Raw genomic sequence first — 15,703 nt, forward strand, 5'->3', positions numbered from 1 at the left:
ATTGCCTTGTGTGGGAATCGAACAGTCACATTATTTGCTTGTGTTTGATAGACAAGCTGCTAACTCACTGCTCCATGTACGAGTTATTTTATTGTAAGTTAACAATAGTTTTAACATCAACATATAAATGAATATGATATGAACAAAAAAATTAATGGCTTTGACAGGTGGCGAACCACTAACCTCCCGTTTTCCAGTCAAACACACTAGATAGCTGTGCTAAATGCAAAAGTTCATTACCAGCCTGCATAAAAATAAGTACTTATTCTAGTAAATAAAATAATGTGCTGGGTAACCACCACTCCTTACAAAAGAATGCATGAAATAACTAGTGGTCATTACAAAAATTCACAAAATTTTTCCTGGGTTATTGTAAATCTAAGACCTTAAGGTATATTTTCGCAACTTTCATTAAAATCGGCACAAAAATATATAATATTTGATATCATCCATTTAGAAATTCCAAATTTTTCTAAATTTTACCTTTGACCTTCACGATTTAAGGGTTAACGTTGTCCGGTTTTAGTAAAACTTTCAGAGTATATTTAGAATTATCCGGCCTATAATATTCTGTATCATAACAGTAAGGAAATTGGTATCATTCGCCAAAATATGGCCAAAAAATTAGTCGCAGGTACGGAAAACTGTAGGAGGTGTTGACATCTTTTTTTCACATTTTTATTCCCTATTATATTCTCAATAAATCCCTGCGTGATGATCAACAAATTCAAAATTTTAAAAAAACTACCGTTAAACAAATTAAATTTGTTTGGTCATATCGGCGAATAGGTAGGTTAACGTTATCCTACGAAGACAAAAACTCATATACAAGTAACTATGGATATATTTTAAGTAAAAACAAGTAAGAGAGCTATATTCGGCTGTGCCGAATCTTATATACCCTTCACCAAATTATACTTAAAAATATTTTTTTTAATGTTTTAAAATTTTTTTTTCCAAATTGTTTTTTAAAAAAATTTTTTTCAAAATTTTTTTTTTTAATTTCTTTAATTAATTTTTTTGGAAAAAGAATTTATGACAAAAAAAAAAATTTTGATAAAAAAAATTCGGGTTGAAAAATATTTTTTTCCGATTTTGACCCATTGTATGTCCAACTTACTATGGTCTTATATACGTCGTTGCAAAGGTCTTTGAAATATCTATCATTAGATATCCATATTGTATATAGTAATGACTTAGTAATCCAGATATAGGTCAAAAATCGAGGTTGTCCTAGTTTTTTCCTTATATCTCAGCCATTTGTGGACCGATTTTAAATAGGGACCGAGCCGGAAGAATTTCGGAGATATTGATGTATGAATCGTGTATTTAAGTTATTTGGGGGCTTCGGAAAGTTGATTTCAACACACAGACGGACAGACGGAGATGGTTATATCGATTCCGCAAATGAAAAATGTGGAAATTACAAACGGAATGACAAACTTATATATACCCTTGCCACTCATGGTGAAGGGTATAATTAGCTTTTATTTTAACATTTCTCAAAATATGTGAATTTTGTTCCTACATTTCTTGATATAGTGGCCTGAGACACGTTAATGGTCTGGGGAATTTTTAATAACTTTAACATTTTTTAACCAATTTTCATATTTTATATCTCATTACAACTAAAATTACGTACATATTTCGATTATTTTATATTAAATTGCAAAAATAATTATTTAATGGCAACATTTTTACAAAAACTGAAAAAATTAAATTTTTTCCCCTTGTAAATGTTCTCACGAACTTTAACCCTCATGTGGCACGCCAATTTTTAACCGATCAACCTCACACAAAACTTCCCTTCGTTTTTGAATAATCGAAAATAAAAAATTAATGTAGCCTTCAAAATGATATATATAAATGATTAAAAACAAAAACCGCGTTCAAAATGTACGCCATCTATTGTATATCCCGCATTTTTAAGTCATACACCCAATATAACTTATCAGCATCTCGATGTTATTATTCCCAGTCCCATCTTCTAGTAGTTTCATGAATTATCTAGCGGAAAAACTAGAATGTTATATTTCCATAATGATAAAACGTGTAAAAATTTTGAAATGCTTATGGTGAACATGTACAACTTTATTTTTACTCTGGGTTTGGAACTCTGGAATTTATAGCATTTTAAAATTTATTATACATATTACAAATTTCCATTATTTAAACACTCACTGTAGATCTGCCTTCGATTCCATAATATGAAGAATATATTTTCATTTGCTTTCAGCAAATACGGACATTCATGTGTCATCTTCTTTTCAGTTGGCTGGTTGCACCTAAAAAGGTAAAAAAAAATTCGTATCATTCAAACTATATGAGGAAGCCGTGCTTTTGCATTAATGGCAAATGTTCTTTCAGGGCATTTGAGATGGAGTGCATGTTTTTTGTGATTTTGTGAAAAGGAACAAATATGATGCCATGATGCCATTTATGTTGTTCAAAACATTTTGTTAAATAATAGAGTTCTTTAATATCGAACAATGAAATTTGATCTAACAGAAAAAAATAACAGAACAAATTATACTTCCTGAAATAGAGGCTAGGCAAATCAGTGTTTATTATCAGGGCAAAAGGCAGTAACAAATTTAGCAACATTTTCCTCAGTCAAGATAATCAATATAATATTAGTTGTGAACATCACCAACTTTATTAGAAGTCTTTTTTATTTAGCAAAAACTAGGTAATGTCTGGTTATTACTGATTAAAATAATTTGTAATAACTACTACTTACAGTCTGTATGCCTTTGAAGTAGTCTTATAATGACTTATTTTAAACTGATCTTACAATAAATAATAATTATAAGCTGATTTATTACAGTACGATTCTTAAATGACAGTTATTTTTGCTGTTTCAAAAATTCTTCTTCCTTATCATATTCCTAACAATTTGCAAAACCAAAAATTATTATTTATTAATATGTAACCGAAAACCCAAAATTATGTTTCTTTACTTTAATTTAAACAAATAATACGATAAACATTATTTTATAAATTAAACTGAAAGTGAACTGTATATAAAAAATATCATATTTTTTATCTTTTCTTCATATTTATTTTTTCAACATGATGTTGACTTTTCACCATAATGTCGAGCCTAAAATTGTTTAAAGAATAGTTATAAATAAACTGCAACACTGCTCAAATACAAATATGTATTTAACTTTAGAATATTACTAGAACATAAAAAATTTTTATTTTTACAAGAAATTATCTCAAAACATTTATACCTTCTTACAACCTCCCTATCATCAGCCACACTATCATCAAACACTCTTCCACAATTATCTGCTTAAAAGCCACAACCTCAACAACATCTAGCTGACTTACCATAAACAACAACAAAAAAAACCGTAAACTTAAGTTAACAACTACAAATAAAACTAAAATATTTATTGTTAAACAAAGAATTTATTAAATAATAAATCTCACCTTAACATAAAAACACAAAACAAAAAAACCTCTTAAAGATCTTATAAACACAACATCGAACTTGAGGGAAGCGAACCAATTTGTTGGGAGTTGGAACCAAGTGAATCATACAAAGAAAGCCAAAGTGTATTGGCCTCCCCCAAAAACAAACAAATTTAAACAAAAAGAAAAAAACAAAACAGCATATTTTTTTTTTTTTTGTAGAACGTAAAGTGCTGCAGGAAAAACTTAGCGGAAGTTTAGCTACTGCTGGCCAGAGTTGGCAAGGAATTAAATCGTTGCAATAAAAATATGGTACAAAAATAAAAAACTTAATATAATTGTGTAGAGAATTAGTGCAGGATGTAAAACTGGTAGAGTACTCTTTAAAATGTTTTTTAAATACCCCAAAAATCTTAAGTTAGTGCGGTTGCTATTTAAAGTCGAGACAATCGGCCCACATATGGCTGAGATATAAGGAAAAAACCAGGACAATATATGGATTACAAAGTCATTAATATAGACAATATGTATATTCAATAATAGATATTTCAAAGACCTTTGCAATGGCGTATATAATGCCAAAGTAAGTCGGACCTACAATGGGTCAAAATGAGGAAAAATATTTTTTACCCCGAATTTTTTTTTTCACCAAAAAAAATTTTTTTTATTATAATTTTTTTTTTTACTAATAAATCGACTAATGGATCGATCTTTTTTTTAATACTTCAGACATTTGCGATAAAATTCTGAATAAAATAAAAAAACAGTTATATCTTCCTCGTTTTTCCACGTTTTAGGAATTTCGTAGTTGAATGCATTAATACATTAATTAAAATTTTGTATTTTTCTTCATTGAAAATCACCATATTACAATTTTTTAGTTTTTAAAATGAAATGAAGTCCGAAAAATTTATAAATTTATTTCATTTTACCAAAATATCAATCTTCAAGGCCTAAGGATTTCACCAATACCAAATAATTATATGAATAGTTTATATCCAGTCTTCAGATGTTCAACAAACCTTGCCCGCTTTCAAAAATTTGGGTTAAAAAATATTTTTCCCGATTGTGTCCCAACTTACTATGGTCGTCTCAACTTACTATGGGACGTCGTTGCAAATGACTTTGAAATATCTATCCATATTGTCTATATTAATGACTTAGTAATCCAGACATAGATCAAAAATAGGCTAAAAATCGAAGAACCACAAACCTTCTGATGGCCCGCAAATGGCTGAGATATAAGCTAAGGAACCATGATTTCTTAAATTTTTGATACATTAAGTCATGGATATCTAATGGGAGACATTTCAAAGACCTTTTCAACGAATACCATAGAAATTCAGACCTTCTATGGGTCAAAATCGTTAAAAATATTTTTTTCAGAAAAAAATTTTTTTTTTTCAAATAAAATTTTTCAACAAAAAAGTATTTTTCTCCAAAAATTTTTCAACCAAAAAATTATTTTTTTATCCAAAAATATTTTTCTTAAAGTAGAATCGAAGGTATGCTACCCTGTCGAATATTTCTCCATTAATTTTTTTTTTGCATTTTCAAAATTAATTGAAAATAAGTGTTTTAGAATAAATAAATTGTAAAAGATTTGAATTGAAGATAAAATTAATCTTCATTAAAACTTGATCGATTTAGTAATAATGAATTAAGCCTATGAATTAATTCACAATGAATTATTTAATGGAATGGTTAAGAGACAAAGTTTAATTTAATTTTTTCTTTAACACCTTCTTTACTCTCAACCATTTAGGATCTGGATTTAAAGACATGTTGTTATAAAAATCAATTTTTGATTTATTATTTTCTATTTTCAAGATATTTTATATAAATTTGTTTTAAAATAAGAAAATTAGTCCATACATAATGTTTTTTCAACAGCAAATCCTGATATTTTATTTTCTATTACAAAATTATGTTTTTATTCCTTCAAACACTGACCTGCATTAAAAAACCTCATTCATTGCTGCACTTACTCATCCATTTAACCAAAGTCTTCAACCAATTCGCATCGAACATGTTGTTGCTGTTCGATGATCGTTGTTGTGTCTGTCTCATTCATGCTCGCAACATGTAACAAATGCATGATATAAAAACTTTCAGTTTCACATGCTCAACAACAAACGATCACTTTTCAGTTCTTTAAAATCTTTGCGTGCGAATGGACGTCTAAACGAATAGTTTGAAATTGTGCCAAAAGAAATTGTTTGTGGCTTTAAAATAGAAAAAAAACGAGAAGATTTTTATTAAACGAATAAAAAATAATAACAAAACAAAAAATCTTAGTGTGTTTTTCTTAAGAAGGCTAAAAAAGAAATTGTTTGGCTAAAATAATAAAAAAAGAAATTACGATAATTTAATTACAACTTAACGGTTTTCTTTTAAAAGATTTTGAGTCAAGAAAAAAATATTCAAATTATAAATATTTAACGGTAATAAAATTTATATTCTTAGCCGCTTCACAAAGAGTCATTAAAAAAACTTTCGGTTGCCGGAGTTTATATTCAAAGTGTTTTTGAAATTGTGCTTGTATTTCTGTGGTTTAATTTAATTGCAATTTTTTTGCATTTTCAATTAAAATTTGTGATTTTTTCTGGTAATTTTTGTTTGGCCTGTCAAAAGTGGTCATTACACTTTCGGAGCAAAATTTATTTCTTACTTTTGGTGTTTGTGATTTTTTGTTAAGTGAAATTTTCCTATAGAGAAGTACTTTTTCTTGAAGTATTCATGCTCCTTTAACCAGAAATTAACAGATTGTGATTTTCGTATGCAAAAGAAGAAATAAATACATTGGCTTTTTGCGCCTGTTTAATATCATCAAGTGAAAATTGTAAGTATGAGATGGAAGAGCATGAGATTTATTGCAATTTTTTTTATTTGGCAATTTTGCTGCTTTGTGCTTAAACAAAATTGTGCACTTATTTATATAATAAAGTGAAACATAAAAAAAAAACAAAAGCCAAAATGTGATAAGAGGCATGCGGAACTGTTTTTTGGGAAAAAAAAGTGAAAAACGTGGGAAAGTTGTGTTAAAAAAAAGAAAATAAATTAATATAAGATGAGCAAAGAAAGAAACATAAATACTTTTGAACAATTTAAGTGATAAAATAATAATGTAGTTAATTTAAATAGCCAGAAAGAAAAGTGTTTAAAATTTGTTATACATATTAAGATAAATGTGAATTTATGACAAATGGTCTAAATCCGGATAATAAATTTTTTTTAATAAATTAAAAATCATTTAAAGAGCATACGTTAAAAAAGTAATATGCAAATACTTGCAAAAACAATACATTTTGTATCCACCTTGGTCAGCACAATTTTCAAAATGGTTTTGAAAAATTTTATATTGACATTTTTTATACTTTTTTTTTGAATTCTATTATTTCTTCTCTCTGCAAACACTCGTGAGGAAGGTATACGTTTGTCATTCAGTATGTAAAATTTGGAAAAATTCATCTAACATCTCTAAAATAATGAATTCTAAATCACATGCCATTTATTTGATGATTTGTTCTGATTTTAGCAGCTCATAGTAGATAGGACCCATTTGCTGCCACCAAATACAGAGCATTACCTTAGAGCAGGTGCGGATCCAGAGGGGGTGAAATAGGAAATTCACTTCCACCCAAAACCGAAAAGTTTTCATATAAAAAAGGAATAAAAAGAAAAATGTAGAACAAATTTTAATTTTTAATTTTCCCCCCAAAAATTGTTGACCTGGATCCGCTCCTGCCTTAGAGCCATGGATATTTGGCTTTGCTGTCGATTTGGCGTAAAAGATCGTATGTGAAGATCGGCCAAATATCTTCACATACGATCTTTTACGCTTTGGGTTATCGTAATGGATCCATTTTTCATTGCAAATAATGATTCGGTACTAAATTCGACATTTTCGAAGCTAAAAAACAACTTTGTTGTTTACATTATAATGTTCAGTAACTAAGTGCGAATAAATGACGGATATGTACCCTTCAAAATGACATATAATTTATTAAAAACAAAAACCGCAAAAAGCACCCAATAACAAAAATAGCAATATATCTGAATAAGAGTCTAATTTTTGCCAACAAATATAATTCTTATATATTTTTCAAACCTTAATAAAGATTTAAATGTTTATTAAGTTGAGATTGAATACTTTTTTGAAAACTGATATTTTCTCAATTTTATGCCACATGTTGCAACAGTTAGTTTAAATCAATCTTAAAAATTAAATTTTATTAATTTGCCTAAAATATTATTTGGAAATCTTTCTCAAACCTGAATGCCGCCAGGTCTGACTTATAAAACTATTTACAGTGGTGGCCACCAATTTAAGACAAATACTTGAATTTTTTCATCAACTGAATTTTAAGTGCGATAGAGCCAAAATAAAAGGACCTCTAAGGGTATGAAATTTATTATTAATGTTTCTAGTTTCTGAAAAATGTTTGGAAAAATCGGTAAAACATATATGGACAAAGATATGTGGAAATATGTTGACCCACCTCAGTGAATATCCGCTGTTAATAACATGATATGACCGAAACTAATAGAACTAAAAATACGAAATTTGGTCCGAATATATTATAGAAAAATTCAATAAAACACACTTGTGTGTTAAAACCGTCTTCATGCATACATATTTGTGGAAATATTTGAAAAAATAATTGACAATTACATGGAATTTAGCAAACAATTTTTGTCTTAAATTCCTGGCCACCACTGTATATACATAAATTTAATATTTAAAAATAAAAACTACAACTACGTAACTACTTAGTTACGAGAAATTCTTTCGTTCATAATTTTAACATACTTATTCCATAAATCAAACTCACAATTTTCAAAATCAAATGAAATTTTATCTCTCAAGCATTCCATTATATAATTAACTACGATTAAATTTTATTGGCTTTATTTCTTAGTACTTCAAACCTATTGAATTCATTTATTAAACAATTCATTATTTTAATAATTAATTTCTTATTGAAGCATTAAATTTTTCTATAATTCAAATTCATTACAAAATTGCTTTATACAATTTATAGAATGATTGGATTCAAATCTATTAAAAAATGTTTTTCATTTATTCATTCATTTTGTTATTGATTAAAGAGAAAACAGAAACAAATTGAATGATGAAAAAATAGTTATATTTAATTTGGATTAGATTTAAATTAATAAAAATTTAATTATTCAGAGGTGGATTCATAGATAAATACACAGAGATCGAACATAACTCAGTTGTCAAAAACCTAAAAGCACAAAAGAATGTTTTGGTTTGAGTTTTTTTCCAGTTTCCGCTCTATTTGTATTTATCTATGTGTTGATAGAATATTATTATTATAATTCCATTATGATGAATACATCGAGCCCTTAGCGCCAAATTATCGTAAGCGACATTTTCTAATTTTTTTTTTTTATTGCAAAAACTAAAATTTTATGGAGCGACTGATGTTTTAGCGTTCTCAGAATATCAAAATTGTTAATAACTTCAAAATTGTAGGGGGTAAGATTTTATCGTAAGTCAATGTTTACATTTTACAGTAAACGAATTTTATCGTAAGCGACACATAGTGGTATAGAAAAAAAGAGGGAAATAAATCTGTAACTTGTAAATGGTTAGATTGGTTTGAATGAAATTTCACATGCGCAAAGAGAAGTGTTGTCGAGTTTAAGTTCTGAACATGGACCTCATGGGCCCAACAGGGGCGCGACCAAGGGTCATCAAAGTAGGACACCTCGGGTATGTTACATTTTTAAAACGATCCTATTTCTTCGTTTGTGTTTCGATTTAAAAAAAATTACACATATAAAAAATCTTTTTATCGAGCGCTACGAAAGACCTAGTCGTAGCTATCAATTATCTCTTATAGTTTAGGAGAGATTCACATTTGAAAATTAAATTTTCAACAGTTTTACCCAACCTACTCCAGTATTTTGATAACAGCGATTATCAGTTTTCTCTAGTTTTCATGTGTCAAATAGAAAAAGAACTGTTTAAAAATAATAACTAAGTCCAAAGTTATATGCATTTTAATTTAAAAAATTTTAAAAAGCCGATTTTTCGCCAATTTTTTGGGAAAAAATAATTTTGTTTCTTTTTAAGTTATCGCAAAAAATTTCTAATAAAATATTTTAAATGAAAAAAAAATTTAAAATTTTTGTTACCGAGGGGACCAGGTCCAATCAAAAAACACCTATTTTTTATGTAAAATTAAACTTTAGGGCAAAAATTCTCAAATCGCATATTTGATATCAAAATATAGTAACTTTATTAGATGGCCCAATATGTTTTTAATTATTTTGTAAAGGATTTCGATAACTCCGACCCTGGTATGGATATTATAGCCAAAAAACTAAAAATGTCCATTTTTGGGATTTTTCAACACTTTTTTGGGAATTGCGGAATTGCTGATAATAAATTTAAAAATTCGTTTTTATTTTTCCATTTTAAGTAGAAAATTTTACATAACTGTGAAATTTCATTAAAAACTATTCAAAAATAACAATTTTATTTCAATTCGAAAAATTTGTATCTATGCAAAAATTCAATAAAAAACATTTTTTGTCATATTTTTCAATAAAGTATTCCATGAATTTTTAATTGTCAAAAGTTATAAATATTTTTGAAAAATAGATAAATAGCTTGAACGAAATTATATTATATCGAAAAAACCTTCTCCTGTAAAATTTGTGTTTTGTCGCTTACGATAATTTGGAACTGAGGGCTCGACATTCTATTCAAACAAAAGCCTTTGAATCATAGAGAATTATACACAAAGACGAGACACTCCGATTTGTACATTGAATAGCTATATTTTGTTGTTGCAATAGTTAGGTTTTTGACAACAGACTTAGTTTTTGACAATTACGTTTCGTCTCTATGTTACCCTATACCTTGAATGAAGCTAAAAAAATAGTTGTTTTGGAATGTTTTTATAGAATTTCTTTTTTCAGAATTTTTTAATTCAGAATTAAGATCTTAGTGAATTATGCTAATCTCTGATTAGTATTTTAACTCAGTAACCACAAATTTAAAATAATAAAATATTATTATTTTCCATAAATTTTTTGCAAACTACAGTGAGCCTCAAAAGTGAGTAAACACCACAAATTATTTGTGTTTTTTAAGATAATGAAAATCCTGAACTCTATCCAACGAATAAAATTTAAAAGTTTCGGTATGTTGGAGATTGTCTTGAATAATAGATTCGGTTCTGAAATTGAAAATAAATTTTCGTTTAACACATCATTCTTAATCGTTTGTCATTTATAAAAGGATTTTATACCAATTAATTCTCAGTTTAAATGTCTTTTACATTTAATTTCAAATATAGTTTCATAATTTTTATAAAATTCTTAAACAAATAGAGAATAAAAAATGTATTCAAATACTACCAAAACTAGAGTCTTGAATTAGTTAATTATTCAATTTAATTCAAAAATAAAAATGTCAGTAATTCCACTGCTAAGGTTCCATTCAGTGATCTTTGTACTACCATTTCTATATAGTGTCATATCCGAACCACTTTCCTAATTTACAGAATTATTTTTCAAAAAACTTAAATTTATTGGATTAATAATATTAAGATCAGTTCAAATATCCAGCTATTATTTCAAATCAATAATTCTTTTTTCTTATTCTGAAATTATTTCAGATATTGTAGATGTAAATTTGTTTATTATAATTCAAGTGTTATGACTGTTAAGTGAATAATAGTGCTATGTTAACTGAAAAATGGTTTATGTCTGTGCTAAATAAATTTATCTTCGCACTCTGTTTTTTTACGTTTGGGGAAGTTAATTATTTTACCTAACCTATGACCAAATAAAATAAATTTTTGAAATAAATAGTCTTATGATGTTTTTGCTCAAAACCTTTAAATTTTAGAGGTACATAACTATTTAAGAAGAAATTCTATAATTATTTATTATAAATTTATTTTGTAATCGTTCCACTGTGCTTGTTAATATTTCTTTAAATAATTTTTTATCTAACATTTCTTTAAATATGCCAACAAAATCTAAATAAATTTAAATACATTTTAACACCAACAAACATTACCAACCAAGAAAGAAGTCTTTACATTATTATTTAGTTTTATTTCATTTTAAATGTATTGTTGAAATCTAACAATTCATTAAAATGAATTTACCACGTTTATTTCATTCCAAATTGTTAAGCTTTAACAATAAACTAAGAATGAAAATGTATTTCAGAAATTTGATATCTAAACACTCACTTTAAAGCACAAAGCACAGAATGAGAGGTGTGAATAAATTTCTTGGAAAATTTAAAGGAATAAAAAACTTATACTTAACATACAATACATACAATATTTATTTATAATAGGCCGAAAACGAAAAATATGCTGAAATGTTGTTAAGATCAAAGCCATGAGATACAAAACACCAACAATATTTAATTCTTGCAATATTCAAGCTAACCACCACATGATAAAACTTTCGATTTCTTGTACTGGTAATCGAGTGAAGAACCATGATGGCAAAATAAAAAAAAACAAAACTAAATGTGTTAAAACATTAAGTGACACTATTTTTTAATAGTGCTGGCTGTATATAGAAGTAGTAGTTTTTAGTTGTATGAATAACCACGGCAAACAAGTGTGACTTGTTTGGAGATCATCAAAGAAACAAAATCTAAAATGAAAATAATAAAAATTGTTATTAAAATAGAAATAATCTACTTTGCAATCTTTAAGTTTTGCAAAAGCGTGGGTAAGCAAATGTTTCGTACTACTCACATAATAAAATATATATTCGCATTGTTGACAATAATAGGCTTATGTGTGCGAATATAGAGGGTCAATAGGAAATTTAATTCTAAGTAGACAAGAACATGACTGAAAAAAAGAACTTCCAAAGAACTACTTCTAACGAAGTTGAATGTAAAAATATTTATTTATTTTTTTCCATTGAATCTCAAGTTCTGCTGTTTATGTAATGAAAGAATAACTTATTTGGTGTCCTTTTAAAACAATAATGTAAAAAATACAAATTTTTCAAAATTTATTATTTTCACTGCGCTCAAATGTATGCTAACAAAATTGTATGTACAGAAAGTTCTCAATTTTTAACAAATTTAAACCGAGATTTGTAGGTTTATACATCAGTGCAAAGGTAAATAAGTGTATTTTTATATCTTATTTAAATTTAAGTCGTACTGCAAAATAAAAAAGGTGTCTGGTGAAAAAAGCTTAAAAATTAGCAATTTGTGTTTTTCACATATTTTTTTTTTTTGGATTTGAAAGTTCATAAACAAATGCCAGTTAAAGATATCGTAGTAATTTTTTAAACTGAAACAGATTATTGTTTTTTTTGAATAATAGAAAAATTTATTTTGAAAAAATAAATTTTAGTATAATTTTTATGAAATTATATAAAATTCTACTGAAAATTTTTTAGATGCCAGATTAATTTCAATAAATTTAACTATCTATATATATAAAAATGAAATGGTCCATGTATGAATGGCATCACATGAGAACGTCAGGAGCGATTTGGCTGATTTTTTTTATTCGATTCTAAATTTTCAGGAGATGGTTTGTAAAGAAAAACAATTCAAAAATTCCGGATAAAACTCGGACATTTTTTTTGAGTCCAGTCAACTGTAATAAAAAAGCTCCCTAAAGTATGCTGTACAAATTAAGATATTTTATTTGCAAATAAATAGGAACAGGCATGCTACTAACATGCTACCGGGCGAAGGACATTTAAAAAACTCAATGAGACATTTTTTTAATTTAATGATATATTTAAACTATTTTTAAAAAAATTCACTATATTCGACCATTACCTAAAGTAGGGTGCATGTCTATATCGATTAAAAATTTATTATTAATAATTTTTGAAGTTAGTACTTATCAATTATGTAAAAATTTGTAAATTTTCCTTTATAAAAATCAAAAATAAACAAAAATTTATATCTACAGTTTCCTCATACTCATTTCAAAATTTAGATTTTGATTATTTTTTTCAACAAGGCGATTTGAGATATTGCAAAAAGACTTTTGACATTTTAGTTTGGAGTTTATTGGTAATAACAGGATATTTTTAGAAAAATTGTTGGATAACTATTACCAAAGATATTTGGGAAAAACCAAATAAAGACAAATTAGAAAGGAAAATTTAAAAATTTAGATATTTAATCTGTTAAAGAATAAGAGATAATCTGGAGAAATAATCACAATGTTCTTTATTTTCCTACTTGCTTTATAACACAGTAAAATTCATTGAAATCAATCCATATTTGTTCAAGTTATTAGCTCTACAAAGTTTTATACACCAGAGGTGATCAACTTTGACACCCTGTATCTCACCTAGTGTTTAAACAGGGTGGTCACAAATTTAATTTCCTGAAAGCTTATATCCTCCTCTATGATTCGTTCGTACAACAGAACGCAATCGTGCTAGTAGTTTAGAAGATACAGATTTATTATCACTTATCTTCGATCGACCCCACTGTACAGAGGTGATCGACTTTGACACCCTGTATCTCACTTTGTGTTCCAACAGGGTGGTCACAAACATCATTTTCTGAATGACTATGTCCTGTTAAATGATTCGTTCATATATCATTTTGCAATTGGACCTGTAATTTAGTAGATATACGTAGAGCCTCAAAAGTGAGTAAACACCAGTGAATTTTTTTGATGAAATCATGAAAATCATTATAGTCCGACGACTTAAATCTTTTTTTTTCAGAACCGAATCTACTATTCAGCTCAATCTCTAACAAAACGAAACATTTAAATTTTAATCGATGGATAGATTTTAGGATCTTCAGTATCTTAAAAAAAATCAAATAATTTGTGGTGTTTACTCACTTTTGAGGCTCTCTGTAGATTAATTACCACTAATTAATTACCCTACTATGGATCGGCATTTAGAGCAAACAGTTCGTTTAACTCTTTCAGCCATGCTTTTTTGTGTATAAGTTTAAAATCAAAACAATTGCATTTTTACTTTAATCAGGCTTAGTTTATTATAAAAAGTAAGAAACAATTAATCAAAACATGAAAAAAACCATCCCATTCCAAGGTTATTTGTGGAGTGAAGTGGTTAGTTTACTAACCACCATGGCGGTTGGCATTAAAAATAACTTTGATAAAAAAAATTTTTGTTTCGTATAAATTTTTTTTAAATCGAATATTTTTTTACTAAATTTTATGACCAAACAACCCAAATATCAAAGTAATACTGAATTCGATGAACAATAAACACTCTGTGCTTTTTTTTTTATTGAATGAGTGAAAGTCTCTTAAAAAAACAGATTTTTACAATATTTTCAAATTAATATATTTATCTAACCAATGTTTTGCAAAAAATCATAAACGAAGACTTCAAAAAATATAATTGTTTAGCAAAATGGCAATAGATGACAATAAATTATATTTTAAAGACTATAGTAAATGTGGTTAGTAAACTAACCACCAAACCGCAAAGAGTTAAAGTTGAAAAATCAAAAAATAAATGCTTCCAGAGTTTTTTTGCTTTCAATCTCCATTTTATTTAATTGTTCTTAAGTTTATAACAATAAATTTATTAGAAACGCTAAAACTATTGTTAAGATCGTGAAATTTTCCACCAGGTTTTTTGAAATATTTTTTTTTGAAATATAAAAATATTCTTAATACAAAAATCCTACATAAATTTTGTTATAAATAAAAGCAAAACGCATGAACTGCCATTGTAATTTAAAATTTTCCATCTAAATGCAAATTTTTATTAAATTCAAACTGTCTTTGTGTTTTAATGTTTAAAAGACTATAAAACTTATGTGAATACAATTATATTTCGGTTGTAAAAGCAATATAATTTTGCGTATATTTTGTGGTAAAACACCATAATAAATTTGACAAGAATTTGTGGTTTTTATAACACTGAATTTCTTAACTTAATGCGATTAAAAGTCATTAAATGATCACTATCAGAACAGATTATCTGTGTTTTTGACTTAAACAGGCTTAATTCTGTAATCAGTTAAGCCAACTTTAATCTGTATAAATTTTGGTCGTTTAAACCGCAATTGCTATATCTCTAATCTATTAAAGCAGAGAGATAGAGAGAGAGAAGTTCTCATTTGTTGTTTGTAAAACCCAGAGTAATTAAATATTGTCTTTATATGTTTGCATTTTATCTTCATTTCATTAAATAAATATTCATAATTTAAGAAACATTATTAAAGGCCTTATTCATAATTAATTTTTAAATTTATTGCAGGTTTATAAAACAAAATTTGTATGGAAAATCTGTTTTATAA

At 27.0% G+C, this 15,703-nt stretch overlaps 1 protein-coding gene across 2 annotated transcripts in view; it reads left to right on the forward strand.

Annotated features, from left to right (window-relative positions):
* Positions 1 to 5,845: 5,845 nt before the first annotated feature.
* slow (slowdown) overlaps positions 5,846 to 15,703 on the forward strand; it is a 124,357-nt gene continuing 114,499 nt past the window's right edge. The window contains exons 1-2 of one of the 2 annotated variants that reach the window (XM_065504307.1): positions 5,846 to 5,864; positions 6,176 to 6,262. The gene's annotated coding sequence lies outside the window, so the exon portion shown is untranslated. Of the gene's footprint in view, positions 5,865 to 6,129; positions 6,263 to 15,703 lie in introns of those variants that run through there. The other variant, XM_065504306.1, reaches the window with a different exon arrangement.

The sequence above is a fragment of the Calliphora vicina genome, chromosome 3 (assembly GCF_958450345.1).
Source record: "Calliphora vicina chromosome 3, idCalVici1.1, whole genome shotgun sequence".
Classification (NCBI taxonomy): Eukaryota; Metazoa; Arthropoda; class Insecta; order Diptera; family Calliphoridae; genus Calliphora; species Calliphora vicina.